We start from the raw sequence: 25272 nt of genomic DNA, 5'->3' as shown, positions 1-25272 counted from the left end.
TGAGTAGGCACCCAATGTCAGTTAATCAATTGTGTGCACACACTGTCATCACATTCGGTTTCAAATATTTTTCAAATACTAGGTGCAAACCTGTCAGCCTCAGGAATAAACAAGCCAAGTGTTGAGATGATGAATGACCACCTGGCCTGCTGGACCCTGGTCCAGCCTGTGTGAGGAAGAGGCTGGGGCCTCACGCAAGGACTTGTCCTCTAGCATCAGTGAAATGTCACACTAAGGAGTGAAAACCAAGTTTTTCACTTGGATATTGCTTTCTGAGGCCTGCAGCTAACGCAGAATTAAAGACAAAGACAAACCAACGGGCACTGGAAGACAACATGGTGGTTTGCAGAAAAGCCACCAGGCAGGGGTGGCAGGTTACCCAACACAGAGATGAAGAGGAACATCTTGTTCTTAGAACCAGATGGGTGAGCACAGGTGAGGTTTTGCTGTAAGGCCTCTGAACAAGCCTTGGGGCTCTAATGTTAGAACACTGTTAAGAATTACCCAGAAGCAGAAGGGGCCAAATTCGAAAGAGTCTCTTCCCTTCTCCCACTTCTGCTCTTCCTGTGTCCCCAAGAAATACATATTCTCGGAAGGAAAAATGTAGAAAGAGAGAGATGTAGTGGGGGTTTGGTGAATGGAGAAGAGAAATGAGGAGGGAGACTTGGGGCTGTAGCTTCATAGTGAAGAAACCTTCCCTGGAGCAAAGGACACCCCACCCTACTCCTAACCCCTGACAGAGGAGACTGAATAGGGATGAGGTTCCCAATGAAGACATAGACTACAAAGGCCTGCCAGGGAGTTAGCAGGCCTCCCTATCTGACAAGATGAAGAGGGAGTAAAACCAGGACAAAACACACAGGGGGTGAGGGACTGGGAACAGTAAAGGGGGGGAAGGGAGCAAGAACAGGCCAGGGAGCAGCAGTGGCCTCATCACTGAAGTTTCTAGGAGTCTGGGGAGTCTGGGAGTTTAGCAGCAAGTGAAAGGCCTAGGAGTGTGGGTAGATATCTAGTCTTCCAACGGGACAGTCTTAGGCTGAAATGTGTCCTCTAGCATCTCAATGGCAGTTGATGATGCTATCTGCAGAGGGAAGGCAGCAGGGGGACCTAGCATGACTGTCACAAGGCCATTGTACATCATTTGCAAGGCACTAGAACCAAAAATATTCCATCCATCTGTGAAATACCACAATCCTGCTTTAAAAAAAGAAAAAAAGGAAAAAGAAAGAGGCCATGTTTGCGCTCCTGAACCTCAAGTCCTACCTACCCTAGTATCCACTGGCTTATAAGTATATGACTGAAGCTGACCTTGAACTCCTGATCCTCCCTGCCTCCCAAGCAACACCCTGTTCATGCAGTGCCAGGGACTGAACCCAGAGCTCTATGGTGCTGAGCAACTGAGCTAGACTTCCAGATCCACAGAAGGGTTTTGCTGGGCATTTCACATCCGGACATTTTTGCACCAGAAAAGGGAACACTGCAAAAATAGCTTTTTAGCTAGAACATTAATTAGACATATGTATAGTGTACAATGTGATATCTCAACGAATACACACATGCACATATATATAGATAAGCTACAAGTTGATCATCTGCAGGTGATGTTCATCATCTCTTACAATTGTCATCTCTTTTTTTCAGTAATTTTTTTCTATTTTGAGATTGTAATAGTTCATCACTGCCCTTCCCTTTCCTCCAAACACTCCCATGACTCCTACACCTGGCCTTCTTTCTTTAATTGTTGTTAAGTGTGTGTGTGCATGTGCGTGTGTGCATAATGCATAAATGCAAGCTAATTGGTCTGTATAACATGACTTATATATGCAGATTTTAAGTCCTCTCTTTTATGCTTGGCACTCTTGAAGTCGGGCACAGCCAGGCCTTCGCAGACAGCTGTGAGGAGCCAGACTCAACCATATTTCAGTTCGTTTTCTCCGTGGGATCAGGAGGCTGGCCAGCTGCTATACGGTGGATTGTTTTTTGTTAGACACCCACTTGGGAAAGCAGGCGCAAATAAATGCTTCCAGTCACACCCCCACAAGTGTGTGCTCAACTCAACCCAGCCAGGCACTTCTGCGTGTGCTCTGGAAATGCTAGTGCTAGAATGGAACACTCGCTTCGTTCTCTTACTAGCATCTACACTGCCCCATCTTCCAGTAAAGCAGCCTGCCCCATCACCACCACCTCCACCACCACCCCCAACACACACACAGTCTCCTCCTCCCCATGGCAAATTTCCACTGTTAATTAAGCTTGGCAGATGCACCTTTTCCTCCCAGTCTAGTATCCTCCCTAACTGGTGGAGTACATGTCACAATTCTGCAACAAACACATTCTGTTCCTCTTTCCTGTCCCCAAAGTCCTGCCCCGCGCAGAATGACATCTTCATTTGGATCTCTGGGCATCATTCTGACCCCTGAGCGCCGGCAGCTGGCAGGGTTCCCAGCCCTGGCAAGGCTGATGGGGGTGGGGTAGTAACTGATTAAGACTGAACAAGGCCCAGTGTTAACGATGTTCTTAGAGCCTTGGACATCACTGGGGGAAAGGTCCAAGGATGGCACTGCCTGAGCAGTGATTTGTCTGTAAGGCCCTATGTGCTCAGGACTGTTAGCAGAAGGCAGAGGAGTTACTACCTTCACCTCCACCTACCCCAACCCCAACACACACAAGCTACGCAGTGTCTTGTCAAAGCTGATAGCTTCCTGAGGGGCAATTGTCTGATATCATCTCCCTCTGGAGTTTTACAATCAAACCTGAAGGGCAAACAGGAATCCCACCTCAGCCCAGCATACTCAGATATCTTGTCTAGCCTGTCTGGCTATAGTGGCCACGTAAGAATGTGAGAGTTTCCCGGATTCCCAGAAGGGACTTCTGTTGTAGCTAACTGATGCCTACGGCATCCTAGAAAACTTCTGTGGTTAGAGGAACATACTCTGCCTAGAAGCCCAGGCCACAAGACACCGTAGAAAGGGACAGTTTCTCTCACATATGCTACCTGAGGGCCAGCCTGTGAGATTCTAAGCAGACTGAACATTCCCACAGAAGACCAGCTTCAGGTGGATGTGTGGGCTTGAGGGTCACCTATGTGGGTTGTCTGCCATCTGAGGAATTGCTTAGGGACCTGGCTAAACGGTAAATCAAGATAGGAGCTGACACTGCATTTCTAAGAAGCCCCAGGGACATGTGGACACAGACCAGTAGTGCAGGGACCAAACAGGAATCCTAATTAGCAGAGTGGAGCTGTGGATGTTTCCACACAAGCCCTGGGGGAAGTAGGGAGCTCTGAGAGACAGCTGACACAGAGACACTTGGTGACTGACAACCCCCCCCCCAAGCATTATCTACATCCTTCAGAAGAACTCAGGCCTGCTAATTCTGTTTACTGTGTGACTCAGTCCTCCTGGGTCACCAAGAAGACTTCAAAAGAACTTCCAGAAGGATGGTGATAAGGGAACAAGCCAGACTCCCAGGCCGTCACCCACCCCTCCAATCACCTGGAATTGTAAAGGGCTGGTGACTCACGCTTGCGCCATAAAAACTCAAAACAGCTGAACTAGCTTGTGGAGGTCCATATGACCACCAGACACCCTACACAGCATGGCCACAGATAGGCTAGCCCCTACCTCTCAACCACTGGGGAATGAGCTTGCTATTCCCAGGTGGCTCTAAGGCCCCATTAGAGCTGTCCTCCTCCAGTTCACACCTGAGAAACTATAACCCACATGTCTGATCACTCCCAGACTCACGCATGTTCCTGCAGGGCACTGGGTCAGCTGAGAGGAAACAGGATCAGAAGCTCCGGAGGCTGCACACCTGCTAGGAGGGTTAAGAGAGAGACCTTCCCATCTCAGCCTCTAGGCCAAAGGAGATGGAGTGATGGACGCACAGAGGTCAGCACCAGCTCCCCTGGCTTATCTCCCAAGCCACCATACCTCACCCTCAGGCTCTGTGTGTGTCCACATGTTTACTGTAACATGGGGATGACGGGAATGCTTTTCTCCTGAAAGTCCCGTGAGGATCAACTGAAGCTCAGAGATTGTCTGAAACAACACCTTACAGAGCCCGCCCCCAAGCCCGAGCTGTAGAGATTAGATTCTGGTCAGCTGGACTACAGCAGGCCCTTCCCACCCTGCCCTCCTCCATCCTGCATTACCTAAATGGAAGGCTGCGACAGTGATGAAGTCACAGTCCATAAAGAGACTGCAGACTGCATGGCACTCTCTAATAGTTACTGATGGCGGTTAATGGGTCCTCAGCCTGCTAAGTGCTAGGACTGCGCGTGCTTTGGCTCACACTGCAGACATTGCTTCAGTTAACACCCACAATGACCTTGAGGTTCTCTTTGGGTTCATTTTACAGAAGAGGAAACCAAGGCTCTCGATTATTTGATTTGTTTAAAGTAGAGCTAGCCACCAGTGGTGAACAGGACACAATCCACACATGCTACCCTTCGAGTCTGGGCTCTTGGGGCTCTGAGAAGCAGAACATTCTAGAGAAGAATAAAGAACACCGACTGGTCCTCACTGGTGAGCCGCCCTCTCCCTGACTATGGTGGTAAGGAAGATGTGAGTGGTGAGTCACTGTCACTGTCTGCTGCTCACCTCCTGTGCTGTTGGACTAGGGAAGCCTCCTAAAGAACTATACTGAGCCCCAACACCGGAGGTGGCCAAAACTCTGGTGTTTCAGGAAAGTAGAGGGATGACTATGGCCACGGGACGAAGCACACACAGATTAAGGCATGTCAATAGGAAGCCCTACCTGCCCCACACAGCTTCGGGGTCCGTCTGCGGGTGAGAAGATGCTGACTGCCTCAGTGAACAGCAACTGGTGACTCGGACCATGCCTGATTTGTCCTTGGTGTGTACAACCCACCCAGAACAGTGGGGCTTGTACATGAGGATCTGATGTAGGTTCTCCACCCTCAAAGGTGACACTACAGTGTTCTTTGCAAAGTCTGAGGACAGGTACCGTTAGCTTGGATAAGCACAGACACGGTGCTCATCTTTCGCCTTTTGGGGTCATCAAAAGGATGACTTGCAAAGGTGGCAGAGCATGCACCTGTGGGGTGGACGGTGGCATGAAGGAGCAACAGGAGCACATTGTGCCTGAAGCTCTCCCTGTACTGTAGGTGCTGAATCTGGAAGACAGGACTCCAGGGAACTCAGAGATCAGGCTTGCCTCTGTAAGTCCTCTGCAATATGGAACCCATGACATGACTCAGTAAAGAAAACAAAGCAAGCAACGTCAGAATTAATGGAAACACACAACCTTTTTGCTTGTACTTGTTGGTCTGGTGGGGGTGGGGTGTTCGGTTGGTGTTTGTTTTTATCCGAAAGAAAGGTCAGGTCAGATAGCTGCTTCCCCACCTACAGAAGGCTCTGCAGACTCCACATACGAGTGCCTGGGACCACTAACTCTTTCCAGATCGGCTGAGCTCTAAGTGGGAGGTGAAGAAAAGGGTGGAAGGCTGTCAGCCAGCACCAGGTAGGGACAACCTTTAATACTGCCTTCCACTGTGAAAACAAGCCCGACTTCCTGCTGTCACTCTAGATTATGGTAGGTGGCATATTTGGCCAAAAGAGGGTGGGCCACCATTATGCCCCACTTGGGGAGCATGGGGGCACACAGGGTGTGGGAGGTAGGTCAGGGGTCAGGTGCAAAAAGTCAAGAATTCATTAGTGATGACTGCAGCCACATCTGAACAGCGGCCTGAAACTGAAGGAGACTGACCACAATACCACTGCCTTGTCCGGCATCAGGTAAGGAGACAGCCAAGTTCCTCCAGGTTCCAGTCCATATTATCAATGATTAATAATGATCAATGTCTTGAAATAAACTATCTTAGAGCCCTAGGAGCCACAGAGGATTAAGATCCCTGAACTGTCTCTACCTTTGCCAGCTCCTTCACCCAGACTGGTCCACTCATGTCCACCAAGAGAAGGGGACATCTCCATGGATCTCTGGTCTGCCTGACCCATAGACTCCTTGCCTTCCATCATCTCAGGATGTCAAGGGGCTGGAAATCTGCCCACTGTTCGTACCGCTGTGTGACCCTAAGTCAGCTGCTCCCATACTCTGAGTTCTTCCTTTCCTACTGAATAGAAAGAATATGTGGTGATAAGAGGATTCAATGAGTAAGAGTTCAGAAAGCCAATAGCCTTTGAACAGCTGGGCACTCATTAAGCTCTCCAGGACCCCCTATCTCAGCGGCTTTCTAGGTAATGTCTGCAAGGGAACATCAAACAGACATCAGGGCCTGTGAATTGGCTCAGGCAGAGAGTATCCAGCCTTTGTTGAAGTCCTGGAGGGGTTGCTGGTAGAAAGTCCTTTTTGAAGGACCTGTGTGCCACCTATTACAACCTTCTCTCCATGTCTAAATAAAAGCCTATTCCTGCAGGTTTCTCTCAATTATCACTCTGGGCTCACCTGTGGGAGATTATCTGGATAACATTAATTGAGGTGAGACCATCTACCACTATGGGTAGTACCATTCCCTATGCTGGGATCATCAACTGTAAAGAAAGAAGAAAGTTGGGAAATATAATCACATATTTAACAGTGAGAAGAGGTAGAGAGAGAGAGAGGAGGACATTGAGCTAAGCACAAGTAGTCGTTACTCTGGAGGTAACATGATCAGCCATCCCAGACTCCTGCTGCTGTGACTTCCCCCACCCTGATGGACTATAACCTCGGACTGTGAACCAAAACAAATCTTTCCTTCCTTGTGATACTGTTGCTGGGTACTTTATCACAGAAACAGCAAGAATAACTAAGATAAACAAAGACAAAATGGCCCTTTTTTTCCTTTCCACCATTCTGCCAGCCTGGCCAGCTCCAGACCAGTTCTGTCTTCCCTTTGTTCTGCTGCATGCTGAACAAACCTACTTTCTAATTCAGCCATTTCCCCTGTATGTGGGCATTGGCCAATCAAAGCAAGAGAGAGGGAGTGGTGTGCTCTCCAAGGTGCTTCCCTTTGGTGGCCATGTCTATACTGGGAAATGGTACCCACTCTAATGCTCAGAGAAAGTCATCAAGATGCCTCAGAAGGTTAAAAAACAAACAAAAAAAAATCTGCCACCACACACCTGATCACATGGTGGAGAGAACCAACTCCCTCGAGTTACCCTCTGACCTCCACACCTGTGCTACAGCTGGTGCGCGCGCGCGCGCGCGCAAACACACACACACACACACACACACACACACACAACATACATACATATACTGGGAGTTCATAGGGATGCAACAAATAAGGAGGCAGGTAAATCTCTGCCCTTCTAGATCTTATGTGAGCAGTGAAGAAATAAAATCAAGCAGTACAGAAAGGCTCTCAGGACCTGAGCAAAGACCCAAGGAAGTGTAGGAAGGCTGGAAGAGGACTGTTCCAAGAAGGGGCAGAGAGTGCAAAGGCCCTGGGGTCAGCTCGTTAGAAAGCTTATACAGTCTGGATCGGGTAACCTGCAGGTCACAGTGACCATAGAGGCCACAGGAGAATGTAGAGCTCTCCTCTGAGTAAGATAAGAAATGTCTGGAAAGTGTGCATTTTCCCCTCTTCTAGTAACCCCTTTTCCTTTCTATATTTATTCAAAATACAAAACAAAACCCTTCCTCCCATACATGTGCACAGAAGGACAATTTAGAACAGCCAAGGGTGTAACTGAACTAGAACCAGTGTTGTCTGGCAGGAACAAGGCTCTGGGTTCAATCCCAGCAGCACTTATACCAGAGAGGGGCCCTGGGCTATAACCTAGGACTCTGGAGACTCAAGGTGTAAGGACAGCCTGAGCTACATGAAACAATGATGACGAAGAGGAGGGGGGAAGAGGAACACAGCAGCAGCTGGAGCTAGGCCAGATAGTGCATTTCAACAGCCCAGCACATGAGCGGTGAAGGCAGCAGGAGACCATATGAGACAGGCTAGGCTTCGAAGAGAACAGGAAGGAGGAAGACAGAGCCTGGGGATAAGAAGACCACTCAGGATGCTCCCCTAAACTGCTAGTACAGGGAGGGTGGCCCAAAAGTCAAAGAAGAATGGATGAGAGAAAGACAGACAGACAGAGAGAAGATATGAGCATCATCGCTGAGGGGTTTGGTCTTCAAGAAGGGCATGCTGTTAGCAGGGGAAGAGAATTGCAAAGGAGCTGGATCCACACAATGATAAAATCACCAAAATGTACCAGTCTGAATGCACTGAAGAAAACGTTCCATGCAGGGTAGGTAGTTTGGGGCTAAAGCACTTGCCTCCCATGCTGTGAGGCTCTGCTTCCCATTGCTCACACCAGAGTCCCTGAAGACAGCCTGCTGACACTCACTGGAGTCCAGAGCTAGCGAGACCATGCCGGCCTAAGCCACCCCACTGAGGAGGATGTGCAACACAAGTCCAGGACCTTGGGCTGCTGATGTGATGCCCTTTGGTAAGCACAATCGGAGGCTGAAGAGGCCAGAGGCAGAGCTTCCTACACACTGATGGGCAGTGATACAGCCGAAGGCCAGAGGTCCAGGTCCACCTATGAAGGCAGGAGAAAGAAGACTTTCTAGAAGAGGCACAGAAAGAAAGATAGGGAAATGTTCTAAAAGGTACCACGAGAGAGCCTGGGAGGGCTGAGATACATCAGCACATACTAGGAAGAGTCAGGAGGGGGAAAGGTTTGCTTTGGGGACTGAGGAGATGACTCAGTCGGTAAAGTGTGTCTACACTTGCATGAGGACCAAAGACTGGGCCCTGCAGTCCATCCTAGGATCTATAGTAAAGAGAAAAACCAAGGCTGGGTATGATGTTACATGATCATATCCCAGTTCTAGAGGAGCAGAGACAGGTGGATGCCTGGGACTCGCTAGCCAGCCAGTCCACCCTACTCAGCCAGCCTCAGGCCACTGGGAGACTCACAGGGGCTTGTCCCCTGGGCTCCCCACACATACACATATGCAAAGACACTTTCATTTAGTTGTGTGAAAGTCAGAGATGCTCTCCTAAAGATGCAGCTAGATAGGTGATTAATTGGCCTAATTTTCCCACCAGAAACAGAAAGAGTTTGTATCAAAAACTAGAAACCAAAAAGGCATCTAGAAAGAGCCATTGCGCCCATGTCTGGAGCACTGTGCTCCAAAAGCCTAAACACACATCTGAAAGGGAGCCAGCTCTATTAATGATTTCTATTGTGGGCAAGATGGAGAACTATGTGTCACCCTGGGTTTCTATGGACTGCCCCTCCTCCAGAAGCTATTTTAAAGTGCACAGTACTCGGCGGGCTCACTATAATTAATTGCTAATTGGAATTAAACTCCCCAATCCAATCTGTTCTCCAAACCTTTCTTTTTAAGTTCTATTTTATTTACAGGTATGTACATTTCTAGGTATGTGTGAGTGTATGTATGCACACATTTGTGCAAGGGCCCACAAGGGACAGAAGACGGCATTAGATATCTGTCTGTCTGTAAAATTGGAGACGAAGGTGTTTGTGAGCCACTAGGGAGTGTTCTAGGAGCCTAACTCTGGCCCTCACAATTAAGCAGTAAGTCCCCATAACTTCTGAGCCATCCCTCCAGCCCTCTCCACCCCTCTTAAAGGAGCAGGAGTAAAAGGAATCCTCCAGGAATAATGAAATGGTGCCTGTCTCTTTACATTGATTCTTTCTGTAAAGCTGGGGTGGGGGGGCGAAGCACACAGTCCACCTGGCATGAATTCTCCAACAATAGCCTTCAGAGAAAAGAGGCCAGTCCAAAAGCTGCAGGACACAAGGACAAGTAGAGAGCCCTATAGAAACTTAGCTCCCCCTTGTTTTCCCTGGCACGTTCACAGCAGGAGTTTCCAGGTGAGCACTCAGCAAGGGGCAGCCACACCCACATACTCAGGCAGGAACTACAGCTATCTGTATAGGTCCTACTCTAGCACCACCAAAGCAGGACAACAAGCCGTGAGCAACCATCTCCCTAAAACCCAAGGCAAAAGTCCCATCAAGTTACAGGTTCAACTAATGACCTCAATGACCCATGTGCTCACTGTGACCCAAGGACATGGCCAATCTCATCCTCCAGAGACCAGCTGACAGGTCCAACCCCTCTTTCCCAGTACAGAAAAAAAAAGTCTCTCCCCACCTCAGGCAAAATCTGGGCCCATGATGTCTTCAGATTGCCCAAAGACAACCACAGGAAATGGGGAAGGGGAGTAGAAGTATTTCAAATGCGCAAGAGGATATGGGTCATCTTTTACACAGGGCCCTAGGGAGGGAGGGTTGATCTTGTGTAATAAGAGAAAATGTTTCCCTATTTTGTGTTAAAAAAAAAAAAATCAAAACCAAAAACCAACATCTGTAACCACAAAGGGCAGCAAATGAAACCACAGTATGCCAGTCCCCAAAGACTCAAAGCAATCCTATAGCTTGAGCCTATTTACCTTCTGAGCACAGGCCCTGGTCTCTTTCTCTCTTCGCAGGCTCTAGAGGCATGCCCACTCTGTGGTTAGGCATGCCCGGCATGCCAGGCCGTGTGTAGCCCACCCTAGTATAAACAACCACCATAAAACACAAGTCGAGCAGAAACCCCACACTCCAGCTTGAGCATGCTGGGGAGAGAGGTCTCACCCCAGGTCCGTTCTATGGGCTGAGAACCTAGAGGCTCTCAGAGGTATAGGTTTAACAAAATAACCCAGGATTCTATAGGCAAGAGCCATCCTCCAGGCCCTATGTCTATAAAACCACCAAGCTGCCTGTTTTGTAAGCCCCACACTAGCTTTACCTGCCCTTCACCTATGAGCTGGCAAGCTGTTCCTGAGGGACACAGTGTACACAGACTGAAGCAATCAGCTCCACCGTTCCTCCAGGGTAGCCGCAAGCACACACATATAGAAAGTTCTTCACTGTAAACAACTCTATACTCTCTCCTTTTTCTTCTTTTAATTAACACTACATTGCTTTGGTAATGGGGGGGGGGGGAGTCAGTAGGAAATGTAAACCACCATAACTAAAGTATGCTTTCAGATATTCAGTTTCTGTGTAAAGAAATTGGGTGATTAAAAGGAATGTATCTGGAAAGACTACTAAGAATAAAAGAAAAAAATCCAAGCTGTCATTGCCAATGTCACATCAGCCGAAATGAGATAAAGGAGGCAGAAGTATGGTTGCTGAGGCCAGGAAGCCTGTCTAGGCCATCACCAGAAATTATCTATTTTTAAACACACGCTCTACTTCATCACATTTCAGAAAAACAAAGAGAAGACCTTGAGGGGCAGACAAACAGGTCCCACAGTGACAAGCAGCGGGTGTGCTTTCGGCAACAGCAGCCACCCAGAGCCCGCCAGCAGATCTTCATCTGACAAATTCAGATCTCTTGTGGCAGATGGGACTCCAACAGAGAGTCACCATCAGCAGGGGCCCCACAAAGTGCCAATTTTCATATTTCCTAGGGCCTGCGGGGCTCTGGGCTTCTTGGCTTAAATGGAAACTGTCAGATAGGATTTTGTGCAAACACGCAGTTTCCTCCGGGGCAAACATTCTGAGAATACACCTTGCTCTTTCATTTTCCGACAGCTTTTTATACATGGTAGTTGCATCAACGATGAGACAGGCCAGAAAGGAGGACTTTCAGGATGCCAGCACGGAGCAGGCAAGGGGTGCATAGGGAAAGAGCTGAATACATTGCATGGGCTGGGGGTAGAGGGCACAAATATAGGGGCCACCCAGCTGCTCTTCCCCACAGCCTCTCCCCCCACTCCTTGTATTAGCATATCCTCCCTCCTGTTGACCCTCAAGGTCTTACAGAAGGAGCTGGAACAAAACAATGACAAACCAAGCAGTGAGAGAGGATGGGAAAAGTCTTGAATAAAGGGTATTAGTAATAGGGTGAGAGAGAACTCAGTCAGTAAAGTGCTTTCTACACAAGCAAGAGATAAGAACCCTTATTTGATCCCCATCACCCACATAAAGAGCAATGAAGGAACAGCAGGCTCCTATAACCCCAGGGATTGAAGAGGTGGAAGCAGGAGGATCCCTGGAGATTGTTGTTGACCCAGTCTGGTCAAATTTAAAGTAATGTGGAGAGCAATGGGGGCAGGTAACTAATGTTGACCTCTGGCCTTTACATGGATAGAGACAGAGACACACAGAGAGAGATAGACAGACACAGAGAGAAACTCAGAGAGTCAGAGACAGAGAAACACAGACAGTCAGACAGAGGCAGAGAGAGAAGCAGAGACAGAGAGACTCATAGAGATACAGAGGCAGACAGAGAGATACACAGACACCGAATTATTAACTCTTCTCCAGAGCTTATTGTCTGTTAATGACAACAATTCTCCTGAAATCATTTTAAAGAGTCAACTATTTTTTCTCCTAAGACCTTTTCCTGACTCTTCTTAAAATGGTCTCAAAATAACATATATTAGAAAGCACATATATAAGTGATATGTGGCAACTGTAACATTTCAGCTTCTCATTGGTAATTCAAATGATCAGAGAATTCACCTCCATACCACGGCCAGCACACTTGGAGAAAACGGAGTCTACAGTGAGGACCAACCTGACTCTTAATAAAGACACTTTCCTCAAGCCTCATGCTTTATCCTGACTAAAGTTCATCTTCAAGATGTGTGCCTTCTTAGTGAGTACGATTACTGCTTTGGGGGATGATGAAGAGACCCTTCCAAGAAAGGAGGAAGCACTGTCAAAATTGACACAGTGAGTTTCCAAGTTTCAGCTCCTTACATTTACGGGGACAAATTAAGCACCTGACCAGGAAGATCCAAAACCTTCCTCCCCCTCCCCCCCTCCCACTCCCTCTCACATGGGCAAGTATGGAAACCAATGGAGACTCTAGACAGAAATAGAAAACAATCTTCAATGGCAACAGAATAGGACTGACAATCTGAGACTCCACACCAGCATCGTGGAGAAAAACAGTCTGTTCTGGGTACCTGTTCCCAGCTGGCTGCCCTAAGTGCAGACACACGGTCAAGCTGGAACACCCTCCACCTACCACAAAGGCCATTTGTTTCCCCTGAGTGCCTAGAGCATTAGTGGAACCAGTTGGCCCAGTCAGGAACTGTGACCCTGGTGGATGGGTGGTAACAAGGAGGCACTGTGACCACACGAGATAATTAGTAAAGTAGTATTGAGTTACATAGTCTAGCAATTCACCTGCCAGGCAGGAATATGGGCAGTATTCTGCTTCCAGATATTAAAAGGGGTCAGGTGGGGTTAATTACAAGCTATCCCACCTCTGCTTCTATACACTAAGTGTTGTACCTTGAGACACTAGGGACACAGGAGAAGAAACTGTGGTCACGGCTGGAGATGCAGTTCAGTTGGTAGAGTGTTTGCCTAATTCACATAAAACCCTGAGTTCAGGGAAAAGAGGAGGAGGGAAGGGGATAGGAGGGGAGGAAAGAAGATTGGGGGAAAGGGAAGAAAAGGGAAGAAAGAGAAGGGAAGGGAGGAGAGGGAGGAAAGGGGAGGGGAGGGGAGGGGAGGGGAAGGAGGGGACTCAGACTGATACTTAGACCCTAAGAACAGAGGGGAGGGGAGATGAGAGGAAGAGAGAGGAGGGGATGGGAAGAGAGCGAGGGGGAGACACTCTGAGACAGACACTTGACCCCTATGGAAACACAGTAGCCCAGCACTCCATCTCAAATGGGTTGTACACACAGCTCACCCCACACAGCACAGTGCACAGGCACATGACCTAGGAACACAACAGCTCTACCAACTGCTGACAGTATGACAGCGACCAAGTCTCCCCGCACAGGCAGGAAGGTGGACCCTGAGGAACAGCACCCTCTGCACCCCTTTACCTCCCTGTAGGTCAGCCCCCCAATATGTCCAGCTCACCCTGCTCACCCTGCCCTTCCTGTCTGTTTGTTGTGTCCCGGGTCCTATAGACATACATTCATAGGCCAGATCTCAGGGAGCAGGAGTCGCAGTAGCTTGCAGGGGATGCTCCAGCTAATAAAATAATATCCATCCCTGCTTTGCTTACAAGCAGCAAGCTGGCTTGGGACACAGGCAGAAGCCAAGGTGCACTGAGCTAAGACACAACCTGCACAGGCAAAACAATGTAGTTGGCCTATCAGAAAATAGGAGCCTGCCGAGGAAGAGATAAATGTTTAGAACACTCCCGGCTCTTCCTTCACCTGTCTGGGAAATACCTTCAACAGAAAACTTTAACCTCCAAGAGAACACTATCACCAGAGAGTCTCAGAGTGTTAAGACAAAAGGTCTCCAAAGACCAAATAATGTAGTATATGTATCTGACAGATAAAGAAACAGATTCCCAGCAGGGCCAGGGGTCCCCTTTGGATGCTACACCTGTGGCTCATATTGCCTCTGACCGCTTAACAAGGCACTGTCACTCCGAGTTCCTAAGCATCAGGGCAGTTCTTACAAGTTAATGGAAAAAAAGACAGCTCAGCGGTGCACCATGTACTTAGCAAGAATAAGCTTCTGGGTTCTCTCCCGAGCACTACAACTATAAATACAGGTAGAATGCTATGTGAACGGATGATCAAGACAGCTGGCCAATGACATGGGGAAGCAAAGCTCAGTCTCAGCCTAAACACAGTGGGTACTGAACAAGTGGGTGAAGAAAAAGACCCTGAGAATAGTTGTATGGCCCAGGGACAACCCTGGCTCCCATCCTGCCTCTAACACTAAGATGCTGATCTTAAAGCCACTGAGTTCAACCTCAGTGTCTTGCATTCTTCATCAGAAGATAAATGTGTCCCTTCTTGCCTGGAAAACACACACACACACACACACACACACACACACACACACACACACACACACACACACCACTCTGTTTTAGTCCTTCTCGGAGTCGTAGAAATGCAGCCATGACTTCCTCCCATTCTCACTGCTGCTGAGAACAGACAGACAGATGCCAGACACCAACAGCCCCGCTTAACTGAGGATAAGAAAACAGGACCCAACAGGCTTCAGAAGTGTATCTGCAGTGTCCCCGGAACCCACACACTAACTCTTATTTGAAACCTGGGTCTTAGGAAGCAGCTCTGAGAGTCCCTGCAGTGCCCACAAGCTATGTCTGGCCCGGCAGCAATACTCACAGCCTGTTTCTTGGATGAAACAGACATGTATGACGGTAGACTGCTCCCTGCTTGGAGACAAGAGGACTGGAAACTCAATTCACAAGAGCACTGATAACCCCACTTTGTGGGCTGGGCCTCACCCTGCTTCCTACTTCTCTCTGGAGGGAGTATGTGTAACAGTCTGCAGTGAGGGGAAAGCCGCTCTCCTGACTGAGTCCACCTGTCTCACCACCCCTCCCAAACAGCAGTCATCTCAGGTCCTTCTCACACATGGGGGGGTCACCTTTCTGTCCCTTGGGAACTAAAGTAGTCAAAACCCCTTCCTAAACACCAAGTCACGTAGCTCCAGGCCTTTACAGGAAGCATGAGACAGTGTGGTCTGCCAGGTCCACCATGTCTGTGCCTGGTGGCCCACAGGCTCCACCACCTACCTGGAACCAGGACCCTGGACATGTAGACATACAAGGGTGCAAAGGTAGCCAGGATCCTGGGGTTGCTACTGGTATGAGCTCCGGAGCCCAGCTACTTGGTCAGGAATACCAGTTCCCCAATTTGTGAGCCAACCAGCTTGTATAGCACAGGCCAATTCTTTAACCAACCTGTGTTAGTCTCCTCACCCACAACACAGGGATGCTACCGTATCCACAGCCCAGAACTGCTGGGAAACCAGGAAAACAATTAGCATGATGCCTGGCACATGATAAAGTACCATCCTCCCCAGGTTCTGTGTATACAGCTCCCTCTGGGGTTTCGTGTACTTTTTTATTTTGGGGGGGGGGGAGATCTTTTTTGGTTGCTATTGTTGAGAAGAAAAAGTCAGAATCTCAAGTAACGTTTTTCTTCCAAATACACGGGCCAACACAGCCCTGTCAGTCAGTACTCACTCCTCCTGGGTCCCCTTTAAGCTTAAAGCTCTACAGGCAGAGGCAAGCCTGCCTCACTGCTACCTCACTCGGTGAGGCCTTCTCTAATCCCCCACCCCACCCATCCACAATGACTCCAGGATCCCCCTTTTCAAGGAGCTCTCCTACCTAGCCTGGCAGCTTTCTCTTGGCGAACACAATTTCAGCTTGCCCCTGCTCCTCCTCGGGTATGTGTTCAACCCCCTCTCTGCTCTCTCCCACCCAGGGGGAGAGGCCACCATCCTATCTCTGTACTTGAAACATACTGACTTCTCTTTGTGGGTTCTCCTCGAGGCAGCCTCTCAGAGAAGTGACTGTGGGTTAGGGGAAGGGAAACAGTGAGACAGCTCCCAGAAGGACCCAGTCCTGTGATGGCTCACTCCACTTGGCTTTTCCAGCAGTGACAGGAGGCAGGCTCTGATAACAGACCCGATTCAAGCAGGCTTAGGGCCTCACTTCCCTGCCTCTTCCCTCCCCTTCCCTTCTCTGCCATCCAGTTCTTCTTCCACCCCAGGCTGAGAGCTGCTTTGCTAAGGCTCCATCAAGGACCAAGCAAGATAACCAGAGACTAAGACCAGCCACCCCACCCCAAAAGCAGAAGAAAGCTCTCAGATGTTTCTGGCTTTTCTGTCCTGGGTTACAAGACCTGTAATCCTCCAGGCAATGGTGCACTTCAGCTGTGGGTACTGAAAATCCAATGTGATAGCTTACACTGTCCAGGCACACACTTTGTAAGTTCGAGTGATTCGGAACACACAAACTAGCTTCATGCAGCCACACTGGGAGTCTCCAGCGTCTGATAAAAAAGAGAAGAGCTAATCTCAGGGCACCTTGCAAGTTTCGAGGGCTCAGTATCATAACAATGCATTCTAACAAAGACAGGGCAACTCCTCAATTATGGGGTGTTTTGGGAGTGGGGTTTTGGTTTTGGCATTGTTGTTTTGGTTTGAAGTATTTGTTTGTTTGCTTGAGTTCTTGTTTTTTTTTTTGAGACCGGACTTCTCTGAGTAGCCCTGGCTGTCCTGGAACTTGATCTGTAGACCAGGTTGGCCTCAAACCAGTCTTTACCTCCCCAGTGCTGAGATTAAAGGAGGGCATCACCACACACGGTCAACTTTGTTTTTTCCAGATGTAATGCTAGCAGTCACCAAATGTAATATGTTTATTAGAAGTTCAATTTAAAAGGAAAAAAACAAAACTACAGAAGGTCTGCATAGGAAATCAGGATCAAGAGGTGAAAACCCAGTAAGGCTAGGGGTGTGTAGCTCAACAGAGAAGCACAGGGCACCAAAAAGAGAAGGGGAGCAGCTTAGAGGATATGCATGGGGGCTGAATTTCTTGGATGTGACTACAAAGATGTGTCACTCAAACAGGGACTGTATCTTCTTTCAAGCATGCATCAGTGTGACACATTTTTCAGGGTTTAGGGTTAAATGCCTTGAGGGCTACTAGTCTGACTTAAAGAAGGGGGTGAGGATGGGGCTGATCACATAGCCAGGAGGAAGAGAGAAAGTGGAAGGGCACAAGCAGGCGCTAAGTAAGCCTGGTGAACTCCATGTGGCCTACACAAGTGCTTTTTCTAGATCCTTCTGAGCTTTGGGGGGGGGGGCCTGCAAATTTTCAAAACAAAATGCCACTTGGAATCTCAGTGTTTGGGGAGAACTGAGGCAGGAGGTTCATGTGTTTGAGGACAGCCTGCTCTGCAGTACCCTAATTTAAAAGGGGTCAGGGAGGGAGAGAGACACACAAAAAGAGAGAGAATATGTGAGAGAGAACAATGCCATCAAAAGAATGTCAGCCCTGAAAACATGCACACAAGTAACATTGTGCAGACTGATGAGGGTATATTTAGGAATGTGGGTGTGTATGATATATATGCATACCTATAAGCATATACAACAATCAATTAAAGAGAGGCCGTGAGTTTGAAAGGGGGCAAGGAGCAGCATATGGGAGAGTTTCGAAGGAGGAAAGGGAAGGAAAAAAATGATATAATTATAATCATCTCAAACCAAAGGAAAAATTTAAATGTTTAAGAACTGGGTGGTCATGGTGATATATGCCTTTAATCACAGCACTCAGAGAGAACCAGCAGGTGGATCTCTGTGAGAGCAAGGCCAGACAGGTCTACACAGCAGGTTACATGTCATAATAATAATAATAAACAACAACAAGAACAACACCAGAAAGTCCCAGTTACATGTGGTAAAGTTAGGCAAGGTCCAAAGGAAACTTAACAAGACAGAGTAAGAAAGAAAAGGAAATGGGAGGGAAGTGGAGAGGAAAAACCTGAAGCAAACACTCCACAGCCCAGACAAGTCATTTAAGTGTTAAAGCCAGGCCAGTGTCACTGCATGAGGGTTCGCGTGTTTTGTGTACCCAGATGGAAGACTATTGCATAAAGAAAAACTTCTGTGCTAAGTCTTAATCACAAAATAGGAAACACACCCAAAAAAGCATGGTTTCCAGAACACTCTGTCCCCTTGCCTCCAGGTGTCTGATAATGGTTGATCCCCAGTTCCAGTCCCACTGCCCCCCAAAGTTCACACTGCCCACTGAAGCTCTAGGAGCCACCCAGACACAACTACAAGCAGGCTACACAGTTGCTACTGAGACAAGCACCTTCATTCCCATGACAGGAGAGCCTCCTCCATCAGGGAGGACAGTGTCTGCATCACAGACAGGTAACCATCAGACCTGGCCTGGCCTAGTTGAGATGGTCCAGCACTTCCCTGCAGCTTGCCCTCCCCAAAATCTTGGGGATCCTTTGCACACTGCCATTCCCCACCATACTTGGTAGTGGGCTTTGCTTTACCTGGGATGAAGCGGGGAAAGAATGCTCGTCCTGTTGGAAGTGCTCCCTAGGATTGAAGAACTCTGCAAAGAGGCTGGTGACAAAAAAAAAAAAAAAAAAAAAAAAAAAAAACAACCAAGGGAGACAGGTTGCAACAGCATCCAGCATCTCGAGATGGCTGGTTGACTTGCTTCTAGGTGGAGCATGGGAGAGGAAGAAAGGAAGGAACCAGAGGGAGGGGGAGCAGAGGGACCGGAACAGGGCTCACTCTAGAGAGCTGCCCCGGGCTTGCTAACTAAAGCTTGTTTCAGTCCTCCAACAGTTATCTTTTAATCCGACCCCGGAAGACACCAGCTGGCAGCGGTGCTAAAGCAACTCCCCAGGGCATGTGAGTCACCAAGCTGGACTCCAGGTCTGTTCCTTGAGGCTGGGAACCTTGCTGTGTGTACCTGAGGAAGTGGTCCCTGGCCCTCTAAGGACTGGCTCCTAGGCTGTGCAGGATCACTGGAGGCTGAACACCAAGATCTGAGGATAGAAACCCAGGAAGGGTCTGAGTAGTCAGTTGGCTGCTTGGGTTTTACAAGCAGACAAGCTTGGTAGGGTGGAGAATCCTGACTGACTAGAGGAGGAAGCAGAATGACTTGAGTGGCCACTCCTCCACACTGCTTTGCTGATCAGAGGCCAGACTGGAGGACACTGTCCCCTGAAGTCCCCTCAGTTATCCAGGACACAAAAGCCACCACCTCTTTGGCTCACTACGATAACCCTATTCACATCAATGGGCTACAGCACAGTGCCAAGGACTTTGACAGAGTGTGTACACATGGACACATATGGAAGAATGGGGAAGTCTTGAGAGTAGCAAGGATGAAGTCAGAAGTAACCTTAGCAACACAGGTGCTGACTCCCTCTCTTGCAATAGCTAAGACAGGACAGAAAGCCACCCAGGCCTTTCAAGCTGAGGAGCTGCAAACTCCCAGAGGCAGCAGAGCCACCAACTACCAGCTAGCTCCATCATGTGTCTCTGCCTTCCAGGTGACAGAAACCTGCCAGCAGAAACTGATGGCTAAAAACTCCAGACGTTGGCTGGGCATGTGGCTCGATCCTATAATTCCAACACTGGAAGGCTGACACAGAACAGGTGAGAGTTTGACATCAATGAACTACAGTTAGTTCCAGACCTGCCAGAGTTACAACGTGAGACACTGTCTCTCAAACAAAAGATGTCAGAGGGGGGAAAAATCAACTCCAAACTTCACACCACCACCAAGTAGCTCATTTCTCACCCCAGCTCAGTGAGGTGCTCGTGAACCCCAGGAGTCAGGAGACAAAGCATGGCTCCACTAGTGTGGGATGAGCAACTGCCTTGGACTCTGTGCCTCAGTTCCCACCTTTAAAGCCGAACAGTAGACTTTTCTCCAGCACTGCTAGAGGATTTAATAAAGGGTCGGCATGAGTTCCCTGGCAGCACAGTGAGTGTTGGTCATGGTCCAATCACACCCGTGTGTCCTATGTGCACAGGCGCCAGCCCAGCTTTCTACCCATGAAAGACACTCGCCTTTGTCACGGCTAGATTCCCACTCAGCAAGTATCCAGCTCTATGGGCTACTACTTCAAGAGTAGCTGGCCTACCAGGGATACATGTCTAACCCAGGCTTTCTCACCAAAACCTCTGCTAGGGCTCCAGCATTCCCCAGTGGCCAGCAGAGTCAAGGGTGGGATAGAGACCAACGTGATGTTGGTCTCCAGACTTGCCTTCTTAGGGTTGCTATTACAATGATAAAACAGCATTGACCAAAGCAACTTGGGGAGAAAAGGTTTGGCTTAGGATTTCACATCACAATTCATCATCAAAGGAAGTCAGGACAGGAACTCAGCAGGGCAGGAACCTGGAAACAAAAGCTGATGCAGAGGCCATGCTGCCTACTGGCTTGCTTTTTTGTGGCTTGCTCAGTGTACTTTCTTATAGAACCCAGGACCACCAGCCCAGGGGTGGCCCCACCCAGAATGGGTTGGGCCCTTCTCCATCAACCACTAAGAAAAGGCCCTACATCTGCCTACATACAGCCATATTTTATGGAGACATTTTTTTAATTCAAGTTCCCTCCTCTCAGATGACTTTAGTTTATGTCAAGTTGGCATACAACTAACCAGCATAAACCCCAAGACCTACGCCCCAAAGCTTGTTCCCCCAGATCACATGGTTGTCTCACATACACACACACACACACACACACACACACACACACACATACACACACACACACACACACACACACACACACACCTGGGCACAATATGAAAGAGATGACAAACTATCGAAGCTCCTCTTCCACAGCCTTCCATGGCTCCCTCTGGAATACTAGAGAGGATAAAGCCAACAAGTCTCATCATCATTTGAAGGAAGAAGCACATGATGAGCATCTGATTGCCTACTGTGTATTATCTACTACATCCTTTAAAATGCCCATCTATAGGATGCCACTACATCCTACAAGTCAGAGCAATGTGCCTAACCCATGCAGTCCAGAAGCAGCAGAAGCAGATATGGAGGCCAGGTCGAAGGCCAGGCCCCTACTCATCCCTCCTTGACTTCCTCACCTGGTTGCCCCTGTTACCTGCTGTACACTCAGAAATCTTCCTCTGCCTGGAAGCACCCACCTGTCATGTGATGGCCTTCAACTCCACCTTCGAAAGCCTTAAGTTACCTCCTCCAAGAGATTGAGCTTCAACTCAACTGTGTCTTAAAGCAAAACAAAACAAAGACAAAACCAAAAACCCTCTCCCTCACTGGTATCTTGTCTCTGCCCCAGTTGCCTGGTCATAGTCAACTTCCAGCTTTGGATAGACCTTCCAGACACCACCAGATGCTACTGGTATTCTAATGCTAATACTAGTTCCACAAGACTGGGTTGCCCCAGAGAAGTGAGAATCTGTGCATAGACCCAAGTGACACTGACTTTATTTATTTATGATTGGTAAATAAAGATGCTGGCCAGGCCTGGGGAGTTGGAGGAGACCCATGAGGGAAAGAAGAGAAATGGGAGAGAAAGTTGCCATGAGTTAGAGGTCAAGCAAACATGGCCACATGAGGGGCGGGGGGCAATTTGAGTTAAGAGCAGCTCAGATGAAACATAGCAAGTAATAACTTGGGGTTACTGATAAAAAAGAGAGAGAGGTTTTATAGCAGAGGGTAGCTATCTGCCCAGCTCTAGTTCTGACTAAGGCTTATTGTAATTAATAAAAGTTGTGTGTCTTTTATCCGGGAACTAAATGGTCAAAGGTGGGGTAGAAACCCTAGACTGGGATTAAAAGTTTCTACACCACCACTGCCGTGCATTCTGTTGTAGTGAATAAGTAAATGAACATATGCTTCCCCTCTAGACTTACAAACCCAACACACAGGGCAGGCACAGCAGACCTGACATCCACTGGAACAGCGTAAAACAGAGTGGCTGGTCTCCCAGAAGTTACACTGGCAGAGTCAGCACTGGCTGGCTAACCCTTCGGATAGCAACAGCAGGGTCCGAGTGATGCAGCCAGAGCCACCAAGGAAACCCCTACACAGCAGGAGAAAGTGGTCCCAGTGAACTGTGGGAGCTGTGCACTGGAAGGGGCTTCAGAGCCTCCTACTTGGCTCCCTGCCACCCTCAATCCTAAAAGAGGATGTGACAAGGCGCAGATGCAGCTACTCTGGTGCTGGAGTGACAAGAGGCCAGGGTGAGCTGGCCTGGGGCACAGTGGTGTATAAGCCAGAGATCCCTTTGGGGAAAGAGGTAGAAAGACGAGCCCTCTGTCCTGACCCACTTCTCTCTGAGCTCAATTCCCAGAGCTGGCAGCACAGCCCCAAAGTCAACTGTGACACCCTTCTCACCTGGTGATGTCAAGAGAGGAACTCATGTTTACATTAGAGCACTCAGACTCATCAAAGCCACTCTGAAACTTCCAGTTCACATCTGGGAGAGTTGTGTCCCCGAACTGGGCAGGCCTCATCCACCTAGCCTTGGAGCCACAAGGATGCCAGAACCCAGGTAACCCTCTGCATCCCTTCTTAGATGGGTGCAGACACTGAGCAGATGTGGCACATCTTTCTCTAAATCCCAACCAGTGCTAGAGACTGAGGGTGTAGCTCAGTATGAGAACACTTGTCTAGCATACCTGAGACCTAGGTTCCATCCACAACATCACTACAAATAAATAAACAAATAAGCAGAATGAACTCCTGGGGACCAGCCTTCCCCTGGGTTCTGATTCAGGAAAGCTTGACAGGAAGGAAGAACTACTGAGCTGTTACCTTCCCAGTGCTGGGACTATAGGTATGGACCATCCCACTTTACCCTGTTTCATTAAAAAAAAAAAAAAAAAAGAGTGAGTTGTTGGGGTTTTTTGGGGTGTGTGGGGGGAGTGGAGATAAGACTGTCTACCTCGTTTGTCTTTTGGTCCCTCCCATCTTCCAAATTCTCTAGAAAATCATTGTTAATTACATACTATTTTAGCATCCTGATTCCAAAGTTTTAGATACTGGAGCATTTTTTATTAAAAATTTGAGATTTTTAACCAGTAAAGCCTATATAAATATTCCCAAAGCAGGAAAAGTCTACAATCAGAAACACTCCTGGTCCAATACATTTCAGTCCAAGGTTATCTACCCTGTAATTATTTTTTTAAACAAGAAATCTTTTCATTTTAATGTCTAGGGTCAGATGACATAAAACCCGAAACCTAGTTCAGTTGGTGAAGGAGGATCTAGAAGAATCATAAATGGTTTCTACTTTACTCAAGAACATAGCAGGACACCTTCCCTGCCGGGTTCTGTTTGAGTATGCCCAGCAAAGCCGTTCCCTCCCTCCCCAGACACTAGGTTTTAAGTCTGGAGACTGAAAGGGCTACTCCTGGTCCTGAGGAGAATTTTTATTATCCTGAAGCTAAAATGTCCCAATTCCTTGTGTTATGCACCTTGCAGTACCTGGCATCATGAGCTTGAGCTGTATGTGAGCAATTGTTTCTCTAACAAGTTGTCTTAAAGGGTGAGAGCTACACTCCTCCATTATGGCCTCCATGAGAAGGCGGGTTTTGCAAGACCAGCTGACGCATGTTCACAATGTCAAATTTAAAGTGATGCTGGTTCACTGCTTGCTCTATAGTTACCTGGATGATTATCTAAAATGCTTTTGTTACCACTGCACCTAATGTCCTGCAAACCACAGCCACTCCACCCATCTTCTGGGTGGCTTAATCAGCACGGCCAAAACTACAGTAAGGTCCCTTTGGTGTGAGCAATCTGCCTGAGGTTGCCAGCCCAGCCCAGCCCCACAGACGCCACAGGGTCAGAGGCTAGTAACAGAGCAAAGCTGAGGCCCTCTCTCAAAGACAGCAACAAGAAAGCAATGTGTTCCTTTCCCCTTGTCTTTCTCATTTCTCCTTCAACCCAGTTCCCTGCCTACGGCACAGATGTGAGGATAGCCTTCTGTTCTTGCAAGACACGCGCTGCTTATGTTATCAGCCATCTCTCCCTATTGCTTACTGCATCCCCAGTCTCCTGGGCTGCTTACACCTCTGCCAAGCATTAGGGTGTTTTGTTTGTTTGTTGCTATTGCTGTTTTGAGAAAGGGCTTACTGCGTACCCTTAGCTTGCCTGAACTGTACACACTAAGCAGGAATCAAACTCAGGGATCCGCCTGTCTCTGCCTCCCAAGTGCTGGGACTAAATGTGTGCACCGCCACACTAAGCTAAGCATCCATTTTAAGGGACACTGTCGCCTACCATGTATCTATCTTATCTGTCCTGTGGTACTACCTTGGTGACTAGAAGCCCAAACTACTCTATCTGCACATTCTGCTCTGCAGGAATGGACACCCACCTGCCTCCTCTCCAACACAGGACATGACAATGTAGCCTACATCTTCCCCTCCAGACTTGCAGGAGAACTTGGTGGGGGCATTGACACTCAGGACAAAAACCTTGGTGCAAGGCTTTGGTGAAGGCATCCTGGGGCATTTTGAAGCAGCTCTCGGGCAGCCTCAGCAGCTGAGGCAGGAGTTCCCATAACCCTACTGCCATGGTCACTGACAATTTTCACCTAATCCCCACCAGTCTCGGTAGCAGGAAAGGGCCAGAGCTCAAGGTTTAGGTCAGGGTTGTTCCTCACCACACCTCCAAGAGAGGCATCTGTTGTGAAGGAACACAGGCAGCACGAAATGGAAGCAACAGAAGCTCCACTGTGTTTTAGCGAGGGTCTTACTGCTGTGAACAGACACCATGACCAAGACAACTCTTATAAGGACAACCTTTAATTGGGGCTGGCTTACAGGTTCTGAGGTCCCATCCATCATCATCAAGGCAGGAGCACCGCAGTGTCCAGACAGGTATGGCGCAAGAGGAGCAGAGTCCTACATCTTTTTCCAAGGAAGCCAGGAGCAGACTGGTTCCCATGTGGTTAGGAAGAAGGTCTCACTGCCCACCCCCACAGTGACACACTTCATCCAACAAGGCCACACATATTTCAACAAGGCCACACCTCCTAATAGTGCCATTCCCT

At 48.5% G+C, this 25272-nt stretch overlaps 1 protein-coding gene across 2 annotated transcripts in view; it reads right to left on the bottom strand.

The window, feature by feature from the left end:
• The window catches only part of DLG5 (discs large MAGUK scaffold protein 5), a 106841-nt gene that overhangs the window by 65679 nt on the left and 15890 nt on the right, over positions 1-25272 (bottom strand). The gene's annotated exons all lie outside the window — the stretch shown is intronic.

The sequence above is a fragment of the Micromys minutus genome, assembly GCF_963924665.1.
Source record: "Micromys minutus genome assembly, chromosome: 12".
Lineage (NCBI taxonomy): Eukaryota > Metazoa > Chordata > Mammalia > Rodentia > Muridae > Micromys > Micromys minutus.
This window is presented reverse-complemented; position numbering and strand designations above follow the sequence as displayed.